The sequence below is a fragment of the Drosophila tropicalis genome, unplaced genomic scaffold (genome assembly GCF_018151085.1).
Source record: "Drosophila tropicalis isolate 14030-0801.00 unplaced genomic scaffold, ASM1815108v1 contig_845, whole genome shotgun sequence".
In the NCBI taxonomy this organism is placed as follows: Eukaryota; Metazoa; Arthropoda; class Insecta; order Diptera; family Drosophilidae; genus Drosophila; species Drosophila tropicalis.
Window position 1 is genome coordinate 6,979,463 of NW_027173338.1, and position 13,597 is coordinate 6,993,059.

At 44.6% G+C, this 13,597-nt stretch overlaps 1 protein-coding gene across 1 annotated transcript in view; it reads left to right on the forward strand.

Moving 5' to 3' along the window:
• Ddr (discoidin domain-containing receptor 2) overlaps window positions 1–13,597 on the forward strand; it is a 169,526-nt gene that overhangs the window by 14,413 nt on the left and 141,516 nt on the right. The gene's annotated exons all lie outside the window — the stretch shown is intronic.

Genomic DNA, 13,597 nt, shown 5'->3' on the forward strand with positions numbered 1-13,597 from the left:
AACAAATTAGAATGATTAAAACATTTTTCGGTTTTGTTTCATTAGAGGAAGTTTACAAAAATTCAAAACGTTTGGCAATAGGTGATAATCGAAAACTTATAAATACTATAGTTTTCGATGAGTTTAGTGAGTATTTATTAGGTAGGTACTATAATTTATTTGCAAAGCATACAAAGTAGTTTAAATTCAATTTACTCGGTGAGTGATGTGATTTGTTTAGCTAAAAAACAAAACACTTTTGCCATTAACATTCTATTTTTGTTTGTTAATCTAAAATTTTTTGAAGCGCTGAACTAAATTCCATCTGTGACTGCGTTTTCTATTTGTTTTTTATGTGCAATTTCATATGTGGAAACATATAAAATCAGTATGTGTTTTTTTTTTTTAATAGCCTTGTCCTTGTTCTTTCCTTTGGTCATAATTTTTATGAGATACATACAAGCAGCCAAATAAAAATCTCTCCAGCCAACTATCATAAAAAAAACTCGCCAGAAACATGGTATATAAATTTGTAAATCGATTTTGAAAACTAACAAAACAAACTTGCGCAAAATACAAAAAAAAAAAAAAAAAGGAAGGGAAACAACCAAAAAAAAAAAGGAGAGACGAAGGCAAAAAGAAGGAGAGATATTAATAAACAAAAATGATTTATGTGTCTGCCTGGTCTGATCAGTGGTCAGTGGTCAGGCCGGTCCGAGTCTGAGTCTGGGTCTAAAATACAAAATAAAACTGTAGCATTTGTTTTTGCCATTGTTGTTGTTGCTGTTGTTGTTCTTGGTTATCTTAAAAGGTTAATCTAATCAATTGTGTATGTGTGTGTGCACAAGGTAAAAGGAGCAAAAGAAGCGGCGCCTGCGCAACAGGTAAAAATTTCCCATTATACTTTGCAGCCGAGAACGTGTGCATGACAAATGTTTTTTGATTTATTGACAGTTTCAAGTGGAGTTGACTTTTGTCAGCTTTGGTCACGTTTTCTTCTCGTTTGGCAAATTCTGTAGGAGGTTTGCTTGTAAATGTATGCCGGTCCCACATCACAGGGCCGCCACCTGCTGGGTAAAAATAGCAAAGCCAAAAGCAACGCGCTCGACTTCAAAGCAAAGAAGGAACCAAAACGACGGGGCACTGCTCTAAGAGGTAATTCGACCAGGCTACAAAGTCCATGTCGAATGAAATACATTACTTCCGCAGGTGCCGCACACACACACATACACTGACACATTTGACATTTTTTTCGGGACCACATTACAGCGTTTATTTATATTCAGCGTTAATTTATTATCGAATAAATTTTTATTAAATAAATCTAAAAAAAAGTGTAACTTGTCATCGATTGAATCCACTTTAAAATAAACTTAGATTTTCTTCACAATCAATGCTTAGAAATGTCCTTCGTAAAATGAGATTAATGAAAGTTTGAAAAAATCGAACTTTCAATTAGAGTCTTATTTAGTAATTCAAGTTTTTAAACTATCTTTAATCGGAAGGAATTACCTTAATTAAAATGTAATTAAAAATTTGAAATCACTAAATTTTTAGTTCATTTTCATTGTGTTTAGTTATTCACTTTTCTTTTTTAACATCTTCATTAGTAAAAAGTTGTAAAAAATTTGTAAATTTAAACATTATGTATGTTTCGAATCTATTCTCTATACACTACTACATATCTAATGTTTTTTGATTAATAATAAACACCAATCTTTATCAAGAAAAGTAATTGTTACTCACAGACTCAAATAGCTTTAAAAATTATCAATTGCTACTATTCAATGTCTTGAATGAGTATTACTAAAAGCAATCTGCACACCAAAATGCTATTAATATATTGTATTCGTTTAATATTGTTAATGAGAATTCCTATGAGACTAAAGAAGAGTGTTTCAAATAAGAATGCTTTAGAATTTATACATATAAAGTGAAAATTACATTTTACTTAGAGATTAAAATGATTACCACAATATAATAAAGCCATTATAGACAGACATTTTTTCTTTCTGTAATTGTTCCAATTACTAATGGGTAACCAGTTTAAATTCCTAACAGTTGATTATCATGTTTTTTCCGCTCACTGGCGAATAAATTGATGTTAAAAGTCGTTTATGGAAATTTATCACTTTCATCTTAATATCTTTAGCCAAAATGTAGCCGAAAGGCAAACACCATACTAATTTCCTAACTCAAACTGTAACATTTTAACACTCAATCAACAATCTATCGCAGGACATCAATCAAGAAAACCAAAGTAAAGCACTAAACAATGTCAACATAACCTCGATTTGCTTATGCCCAAGCAAGAGGCAAAAAAGAAAACTAATCAAGCTGAAAAACAAGGACAACAATAACAGAAATCGTGGATACAATAAATAGAAAAAAGAAAGAAAAAAATAGAAAATTATGATGGAAAATTATGACCAAACTTGGCGACGCTAACGTGAACGAAAGTCATTTGTAAAACCAACTCCAGACAGACGACAGTAAAATGTATGAAAAAGAAAAGAAGGAACAAACTTTGTGGATAACATCATGATGATGACGATGATGATTACGATGACGATAATGATGGTCAATTGTGGTCATTAGATATATGTATATACGGAGGAAAAAGGGGAAAGGTCGCACATTTATAATGAATACATTCACAGCGAGCTAACTTTGTTGGTTGCAGCTGCTGAAAAGGCTAACAATAATGCGAACACGCAAAGTGTTAATTTGTCATTTACATTGGAAAAGGGCGTCCAAGTAAACAGACAGTACAAATTTTGGATAAACCATGCCATTAAAAGTAGACGTTAAAAAAGAAAAGTACAAGAAACGAGAAAATTATTTCGTGTGAACAATCAAGATGTGACTTATTTCTGGACAATGGTCCTATATATTATATTGGTCTGTAGATTGGATTTACAAATCTTTTATTTTACAGGAATTTTATTAATAGAACAACACGAGAAATGTTTTCATTAAAAATATTCATTGTAAGTATGAACTTACATAATGTTCACGCCACCGGGTGAACAGCAGTGAGCGGCGAAGAGCAGTGAGCGGTGAGGAGTGAGGAGGGTTTTTTGATCCTCGGCGTCTACGGTCACACCAGGAGGAGTGACTTGATTTTTTCCAATGGGCACCGCCATCACTAAGAATCGAGCCTTTCACCCGAACACCCGTTCTCTTGCATTTTTTTACGATTTGTTAATCACTTTCAACCCGAACCATTTCCGTGTGTGCCGGTTTACCTGTGAATATTATATAAATAATAAAACCTACATTTAGTTAACCGAAGTTTCTCGTGCGTTTTAATTCACCACTCGCTCACCACAAACTGAAGAAATTGGCACCCGCCAACTCCTTGTATTTCATTTGGATCCTTCCGCCCCCCACGAACATTGGTCCTTCGAGCCGGATATCCTTCCGCTCCTCCAGCTTGCATCGGCGGAATTCCTGATAAGTACAAAATTTCATTATTCATTTCATTTACATACTACTAAAAGTGTGAGGTTTTCCCGCTTCTCCATAGCGACCTACACACTTTTACATATTGTATGTACATACCTGACCTGTTCCAAGGTTTCATGGTAGTTCCTAATCCTTAGCGTGATTGTCCAACGTTCTCATTTTACATTCCACGATTATCCATTTTCATTTATGTTTTTTTTTCCTCGCACTTGTCCAAATCCACCTTTTTTACATATGCATTCACATGTACATGTAATTTCCACAGCTGTTTGCCAAATCCGCGTAAAAGTTTAAAAAACAAAAAAAAAAAAATTATTAAAGTGTTATAAAAAATAGGGAAAAATAAAAATCAAAGTGTTCACCGCGTTTTCTTATGTGTTGGAATAATAATCTTTAATGCCAAACTTATTTCCACACGCGCGTATCTACGTACATACATACATCGTCACCTGTTGATGTACGCGCATATGTACATACATATCCATATACATACAATCCCTTCGCACATTTACCACGACACAAAAGGCAAAAAAAAATATTCTTTTTTTTTTAAATAGCACTTCACGTATGCACCGCGATTTCTTGCGCGTTCGAATTAGGTGCGAAATTAATTTCCTCACGCGCGTCTTTGGATACCGGTGCACTTGCTTACATACGTACATACATACATATGTATATGCTTACATAGTCATACATTGCACATACATATGTACATATCCACAACGCATAATACATTTCGGTGTCGCGCATTGATTTAACACAACCCCACATCCAATTAAATTACAATTACTTACGTTTTTTTTGTTGTTGTGAACAACGCGTGTGCATACATATCTATACTCACCTGTGTACTTATGCATGTACGTACACACATAGATCAAAGCATCTGTCCATATGCATTGATCGGTTGTTTTATTTGCGCACAACACTCGCTTGTTTTTCCGCACAACACTTGTTCTTGGTTTTTCCGCACAACCACAAAAAAAAATTATTCACATACATAATTAAACAACAAAATCAAAAACCAAATATATAAACAGCGGCCGACAGCTGTTTTCGGAGTAGTGGTGACACGTGAGTCGAGTCGTGATATCGATAGGCGGCTCAAGCGCGCCAAATTTAAATCACATTATTTCCGATTCTCTTTTTTTCGCCTAATTATATATCCGCCCATATTTATAAAACAATACATATATATTTTTCCAGCATTATCGTGCCCACATTTATATATCCGTCCATATTTATAAATCATTTATATAATTTTTCCGGCCAACTTTTTGCGCTCACATATATATATCCGTCCATATTTATAAATTATATATATAATTTTTTCGGCCAGTATTTTGCGCTCATATATATATCCGCCCATATTTATAAATAAATACATATATATTTTTTCCAGCACTATCGGGCCCATATTTATATATCCGTCCATATTTATAAATTATATATATAATTTTTCGGCCAGTATTTTGCGCTCATATATATATCCGCCCATATTTATAAATAAACACATATAAATTTTTTCCAGCACTATCGGGCCCATATTTATATATCCGTTCATATTTAAAAACTATATATATATTTTTTCCGGCCAGTATTTTGCGCTCAATATATATCCGCCCATATTTATAAATAAACACATATAAATTTTTTCCAGCACTATCGGGCCCATATTTATATATCCGTTCAGCTTTAAAAACTATATATATATTTTTTCCGGCCAGCCTTTTGCGCTCATATATATATCCGCCCATATTTCTAAATAAATACATATATATATATTTTTTCCAGCACTATCGGGCCCATATTTATATCTCCGTCCATATTTATAAATTATATATACAATTTTTTCCGGCCATTATTCTGCGCACACATATATATCCAGATCCAGATTTATATAAAAACGTATTTTCCTTTTATCCTATACATCTTTGTTTATATATTTCATCCGTGTTTTGTTTTATACGTACTCCCATCGGTAATTTTCAATCCGCATTCGTGCGTTCGTATATTATTCCGCATCTATCCCCATTAAAGAGGCTTCGTTTCCGAGCCACACGCGAGAAAATTCTCCCGCAATCCTGCGGTGCACAGTGAGGAAGTTCTTGCGTCCCCATACAGTCCACTTCTCACTTCCAAAACAAAAAAAAGGGACGCGCACAAACGCGGTGTTCGTCGGTAAGCTCGTCCCCTGAGTATGTCCACGGAGCCGTCCAAGACTGCGCCGAAGTCCAACAGTCTTTCGTCTCCCTCTGCAACTCCGGAGAAGGTTCGGCCTCCGACAACTCCGGTGACCGTGAAGCGTACGGATATTTCGCGCAAGTTCTCGTCAGTTCGCAGCCGCAGCGAATCCCCAAGGTCCCGTCCGTCTTCGTCCAGCTTACCTGAGGGTCGCAGATTCTCGGTTAAAGACTCGAGGGAACACCAAGGTCGTTCCAAGCTTTCAACTCAGACCCAGATTCCGCACGTTGTTGTGACGCACTGTTCTGACGCTCCCGTCACCCGATCCGTATCACAACAGCGTAGAGAACACTCCAGAATGTCCCTTTCCGATTTCGTTATAGCGTGCGACGCATTGACTCTGTTTGAAGCTCGCGAGAGTGAAGCTCTAACTTCTGAAGTGCCCTTGTTTTCCATTAAAATGCACTTAGAGCAGCTCAAATCCCTTTGGTCAACTGTCGAGATGGAATACTCCCGTTGTCACAAGGCCTTGACAATCCAAGCCGACGAGGAAAGCTTGGCAAACATAAGCCACATCAAGGCGAAGCACGAATCCGCTTACGCGGCATATGTGCGATGCGGGACGTTGTTCGGAGAACGCATCGAACAGCTCTCGGTACAGATGACGACTCTTAGGCGTCAGCCAACCGCTCCGTCGGGGCCACCGGGGCATAGAGTTCCTCCGTGTGAGGTAGAGACATTTGATGGCGACAGCCTAGCATGGCCCACATTCCGCGATTTGTTCGCCGCCATTTATATCGCCAATCCGTATTTGTCACAAGTGGAGAAGCTCTATCACTTGAACGCCAAGACGCGAGGGGAAGCGAGAACCATCGTGGCTAAGTCCCCCCTGACGAATGAGGGTTTCCAGGCCGCGTGGGAGAACCTCACCGCACGGTACGAAAACAGCCGTCTGCTGGTCATGACTCAAGCCAGACAACTCCTTCAGATTCCCGCGGTGGCACAAGAGTCGGGCAAATCCTTGCGAGAGCTGCAGACCGCGTTTCAAGGGTGTCTTACCGCACTTGAGCGTTCGGGTGTTAGTACTGAGAATTGGGATGTCCTACTTATCGCCATCTGCACTAGTAAATTGCCGAAGGCCACAATCCTCCTGTGGGAGCAATCAGTGCCCAATAAGACTGTCGTCTCAACGTGGTCCGATTTGAACCAATTTCTTACCGATCGGTATCGGGTCCTGGATGCCACCGACGAACATAAGTCGGCCCCAAGTGTCCAAGCCATCCCCATTGGCCCCCGCAAATCCTCTGCAACGATGAAAGTCCAAGCGTTTCCAGCGAAAGCTCAGCTCAAATCGGCGTCTTGCAAGCTGTGCCATCGGGAAAATCACCCAATACGGCTCTGCCCTAGTTTCCTTGATATGCCTGTTCAGAGGCGGCTGGAAACCATTAGACAGCAGGGACTTTGTCTGAACTGTTTTGCCCGCGGTCATCAAGTGAAGGGCTGCTCCAGTGCGCATAATTGCCATACCTGCAAGGAACGTCATCATACGCTGTTGCATCCTAGTGATGTGTCCGTGCCCTCGCCATCCGCTGCGCAAGTCCCACCATCCAGCGTCACAGAGCGCCCGTCCGCGAGCGACCAGCTCACAAATGCTCAAAGTTATTTTGCATCTACCCCAGGCAGAGGCCTTTTAGGCACTGCGATTGTCACTCTGCACCATCGTGGTGTGGATCATCATATTCGGGCGTTGATCGACTCGGGAGCCGATTCAACTTTTCTCTCCGAACGCGTCTTCAGCATGGTCCAGCCCCCCTTCTACCCAGTAGACGCCGCGGTTACTGGCATGGGCCAGAGTGATGGAGGCTGCGCCGACAAGGTGTGTCTGCTAATGCTGTCTCCCCCGTGTGACAGATTGAACAAGATTGAGGTCTCCGCCCTGGTCGTATCCAAATTGTCAGGGGCCATTCCAACAGCTCCATTCCTTAATACGGTTCCGACGCAGTGCCTCGATCGCCCCCTGGCTGACCCGTACTACAACAAGCCCGCGCCTATTGACATGATCATCGGTGTAGACCTGTTTCCCCACATCCTCGGAGAACGGATCAAAAAGGATATTGGTGATTTTGTCGGGCTAGAAACCATCTTTGGATGGGTTCTGTGTGGGGCTATCACTCCTGACCCCCCGGTGTCTAGATCCGTTTTCGCGGCACAGACGCGAGTTAGTCCCGAAGCAAAGCTTGATGTACTCCTCACCAAGTTTTGGGAGGTGGAAGACCTTCCCGCAAAGCCGGAAAAGGAGGATGACGCATTCTGCGAGCGGAACTTCCAGGAGACCACCCAAAGGGGAAAGGACGGCCGATATGTTGTGTCCCTACCGTTCAAAGGTCCGAATAGCGTTGACTTGGGCCACTCAAGACCGATCGCGCTGGCTCAATTCCTGCGGAATGAGGCACGCCTTCTCAAGGATCCGGTTCTAAAAACGCAGTACGATGCCATTATTCAAGAATATGAGGAATTGGGTCATATGATTCGGGTGACGCCGCCTCAAGATGGGAAAAACTTCTATCTCCCCCATCATGCGGTGTTTAAGCCCGATAGCACCACCACTAAGGTACGCGTGGTATTTAACGCGTCGAGCCCCTCCACACAAGGCGTCAGCCTCAACGATGTCTTGCACACCGGTCCTACTCTTCAGGCCGACCTCACGCTTCAGGTACTGAAATGGCGGTTCTTTCAATTCGTTTTCAATGCCGACATAACGCAGATGTATCGACAAATCCGAGTCGATCCCAGGCATACCCCCTTTCAGCGGATCCTCTACCGAGACCGCTGCGGCAATATTCAGGATTACGAGTTACAAACTGTCACGTTTGGGGTTAACTGCGCGCCATTCTTGGCGATCCGAGTCCTTTTACAACTGGCACAAGACGTGCAAACGATGTATCCTCAGGCGAGCGAAATCCTTCGGAACTACATGTATGTTGATGATGTCCTTGCCGGCGCTCACACTGAAGCCGACGCTCGTCTCGCCATACGAGAGCTTCAAGCGGTCCTCCAATCTGCGGGATTCCCGCTTCGGAAGTGGACTTCCAATAAGAAGGAAGTACTTCAAGCCATTCCGAGAGAGCACCTGCTGCGAGAGGACTTTCTCGAGCTGGAAGACGCGAGCACCGCAAAAACCTTGGGTATTCGATGGCAAGCTGCTGAGGACGTCTTCTTCTTCACCACAGCGGACCCCCCTTGAAGGAGTCGATCTCCAAGAGGCAGGTTCTGTCTCATATCGCTAAGCTCTTCGACCCCGCTGGGTGGCTAGCCCCATTTGTCATCCGAGCGAAGATATTCATGCAGCAAATCTGGCTTACCGAACTGGGCTGGGATGATGCTCTGCCGCCTCTCCTGCTGCAGCAATGGCATGAATTCCTGCAGGATTACCCAGGCCTCAGTCGACTCCGCATTCCCCGTTGGCTAAACACCAGCGATAAGCTCTCGTGGGAGCTTCATGGCTTCTGTGACGCGTCACAGAAAGCGTATGGAGCGGCCCTATATGTGCGGGTTCGGTACGGCAATCAAGTAGACGTCCATTTATTAACGGCTAAGACCCGTGTAGCTCCAGTCAAAACAGTCTCGCTGCCTCGGCTAGAGTTGTGCGGAGCGGTTCTGCTAGCCGATCTCTGGGCGTCGATCGTTCCTGAACTTCCAATCCGACCTGCAACCTCCCAGTTTTGGACCGACTCTACCATCGTGTTGGCTTGGCTCAATAAACCTCCGTGCAGTTGGTCCACCTTCGTGGCCAATCGCGTATCCAGGATCTCCGAAAGCACTAGTGGCCAAAGCTGGTCACATGTGCGCTCCGAGGACAACCCCGCGGATCTGGCGAGCCGTGGAGTCTCCGCGGCCGAGCTATCGGCCAGCAGCCTCTGGTGGCATGGGCCGGACTGGCTCCAGAGAGCCCCCGAGTATTGGCCAACTCCCCATAACGAACTCCCAGACACCCAGCTGGAGCAACGGGTCCAGTGCCACACCACCGCGACCACGCTACTCGAGGACGTCAGCGAACGGTTCTCGAATTATGGTAGGGCTCTACGAGTCATCGCGTACATCCTACGCTTCGCCACCAAGAGGATTTCGACGCCTTCCACGGTTCGCCTCACCAATGACGAACTTCTTTCCGCCGAGCGCGCCTTGATTCGGACCTCTCAGCGGCGGGAATACCTCGCGGAGATACGGGCCCTGGGCGAAGGGCGACCCCTGCCATCATCCAGCACTCTACTCAATCTGAACCCATTTCTCGACCAGCATGGGTTACTCCGCTCCTGCGGACGACTCCGGGCCGCTGAGTCCCTCCGATATGATGAACGTCACCCTATTCTCCTCCCATATAGTACTCATTTCACTCGCCTGCTTGTCGCATTCGCCCACCGCATCACGTTGCATGGCGGCAATCAACTGATGGTGCGGTATTTGCGCACCAAATTCTGGATCCCACGGATAAAGAACATGGTAAAGTCCCACATCAAGGGGTGCAAGGTCTGCATCGTTCATCGTCGACGACTACAGACCCAGATGATGGGTGATCTCCCTCGAGAACGCATCACGTATTCCAGGCCCTTCACCCACACGGGCATTGATTTCGCAGGGCCGTTCGAGATCAAAAATTACACCGGGCGTGCGTGTCTCATAACTAAGGGTTATGTCTGCGTCTTTGTGTGTTTCAGCACGAAGGCAATCCATCTCGAGGCTACCTCCGACCTCACCACTGAAAGATTTCTGGCAGCCTTCTCTCGGTTTGTCGCACGGAGACAATGTCCACAGCGCATTTACTCCGACAACGGCAAAACCTTCGTAGGGGGCCTCAAAGGCGCTCGAAAAAGATTTCCTGAACGCCACCAAGCTTGAAATAATGAAGGCATTCCCCCAGCACATCCTATCCTGGCAGTTCATTCCGCCAAGCGCGCCCCACATGGGAGGACTGTGGGAAGCAGGGGTCAAAAGTTTTAAGACCCTGTTTTACAAGTCCTCGTCCACTGTCAAATACACCTTCGAGGAACTTTCCACTCTCCTGTGTAGGATCGAAGCGTGCCTAAACTCCAGGCCAATCTCTCCCATGAGTGAGGACCCAGAGGATCTACTGGCCCTAAGCCCGGGACATTTCCTGATTGGAGGACCACTCTTAGCCATTGCGGAACCGGAAATTCTGGTCGAGCCTATGTCGCTGATCAACCGATGGCAGCGACTAAAGGCAATCCAGCAGGCTTTCTGCCGCCGCTGGAAGAGTGAGTACCTCAAGGAGCTTCACAAACGGAACAAGTGGAAATCACCGACTCGCAGCATCCAGACCGGCGACCTCGTGATCGTGTCCGAAGATCATCTCCCCTCCAACGAGTGGCGCTTAGGGCGAATTGAGCGCACTCTGCCCGGGGCTGACGGCCTCGTCCGAGTGGCTGATGTCACCACCGCGCGTGGGTCTATCCGAAGACCCGTAGCGAAGCTCATTCTGTTGCAAGACAGCAGGAGTCCTGAGTCTAAAACCTTATCGTGACTCCTAATCCCTCTATGTTTCCTCCGAATGTCCTCGTCTCCGTGCATGTTTCTCGTTCCCGTGCATAGACTAATCCACTCCCCCATACGTAATTTCTTTCGTTACAGTTCATTCAGCTCGCCCTTTCATAGCGACATGGCCCCCACGCGTCTGCCGCACCACCGCAGCAAACGAGCTCCACAGGGCACGAACGTGTACCGATGCCGGGTCTGTCGGGGGGTTCATGCACTCCGGCAGTGTCAGCGCTTCCTAAACCTCCGAGGGGAAAAGCGGCTTCGGGCGGTGCTCATCAATAAATATTGTCCCAATTGCTTGGCCCACGAGCATTCATCCGACGCGTGTCGGACTCGCCATGGTTGCCGACGATGCGGGCAAAGGCACCATACCCTGCTCCACATGGCCGACCAACCGCCGAGACGACGTGCCTCCGCCCGGCGTCGCAGCCGATCACCCCCTCCAGTCGTGCTGCACCCCCGCTACAACCCCGTTCCCGATCATCGTCCGACCGCTCCGCTTCCCCAGAAGGCGCACCCGAGATTTCGTTATCCTCCCTGCTCCACGCCAGGACGACGACTGTCCTGCCCACCGCAGTCCTACGGTTGGGCAATGGCTCGAAATCCTTCGAGACCCGCGTCCTTCTTGATGCGTGTGCGGCTGAGAGCCGCATCAATCTCTCCTTTGCCCGGTCCCTGGGGTTAGCTGTGACCACGGTCGGGGTCGACCAAGCCTGTACGGCCGTCCTCGAGTCGAGGTCCGACAAGACGTTCCGACGGAACGTTATATTCCGGGTCGAAGAGGACTTGCTCATCCGCACTCCCATCCGGGAAGTGGCGGCGCCGGTCCGAGAGAAGTTCGCAACCCTGATCCTGGCCGACCCCTACTTCTATCGGCCGGCGTCGGTATCCGTGGTGCTCGGGGCAGACCTCTATCCTGAGGTCATCCAACCAGGCTGTGTGCCCGGTCATAGCGGTACTCCCGCAGCCCAGAGCACCGTGTTCGGATGGGTCGTCTCCGGCTCCTGTGGGATCTAGGCGCTCCAGGACGTTGCCGTCCCCCATCCTTTATATGTCCAGGGTGACAATTGCAACATGTTGCAAGGGGGGCGGTATGTTCACGCCACCGGGTGAACAGCAGTGAGCGGCGAAGAGCAGTGAGCGGTGAGGAGTGAGGAGGGTTTTTTGATCCTCGGCGTCTACGGTCACACCAGGAGGAGTGACTTGATTTTTTCCAATGGGCACCGCCATCACTAAGAATCGAGCCTTTCACCCGAACACCCGTTCTCTTGCATTTTTTTACGATTTGTTAATCACTTTCAACCCGAACCATTTCCGTGTGTGCCGGTTTACCTGTGAATATTATATAAATAATAAAACCTACATTTAGTTAACCGAAGTTTCTCGTGCGTTTTAATTCACCACTCGCTCACCACAAACTGAAGAAATTGGCACCCGCCAACTCCTTGTATTTCATTTGGATCCTTCCGCCCCCCACGAACACATAACTAATTTATTAATATAAACATCAATCTAGTAGATGAAAACTTAATCGAGAACATAATTATGATTATTAAGTCAAAAGTATTGCAATAAAATGTGATTTAGTGCTGGCAAGTTGAAGACTTTTACACTGGTTTAGTGTTTAAAATATATTTTAAAGTAAGTTATTAGTATTTTATTATCAATAAGGGTAATAAAGGAACATAATTCAATGGGTTCCAAAATAATTTCTGTTTAAGATAAGGATGGATTATAAAAATTTCGATTTAACGGTCAAATACTTAAATTTTATGAACAATAAAAAATACAACTTTTGTCTAACAAATTAAAAAAAAACAACTTTTGTCTAACAAATTAAAAAAAAACAAATTATGGTTGTCAAATTGATAGAAGATTATTTTTTAAAATATAAATTTTAGACCTATTTTGATTTCCGACTCATTCTTAGCTGTTTTAACTACGTTTCAGTTAACTCAACTGTGAAATAACTTGATTATTTCAGGGTTAAGTCTAAAGTCATACGAATTCTGTTAAATCAACTGATTCGACAGATGTTAAATATCCTTAAAGTTTCAAGTCTATTCTTCTTTATTAAGTTAAAGGGATTTTTTTTTTTCAATAATAATCAGCAAATAACTTTCTCATATCTCATGTTAAGGCTCGACCATTTTACCTAGTCATATAGACACAAGGCTTTTTGCTGCTCCTCCTGTTGGGTTCGTCTTTCTTTTATTTCCTTTCGCTGTTCAGTTTAGTTTTTTTTCTCCTATTCCTATCCTTTTGGTGTATTTGTGCTTTTGGCTTGCACACACGAAATGGCAGAAACGGGATTTTCAAACATATCGCATATACAAAATGCAAACATGTCTGGCAAACACAAATCCCATAAATGTTTTGTGTGATAAAATAAGAAAAATGGCAAAATGGAAAG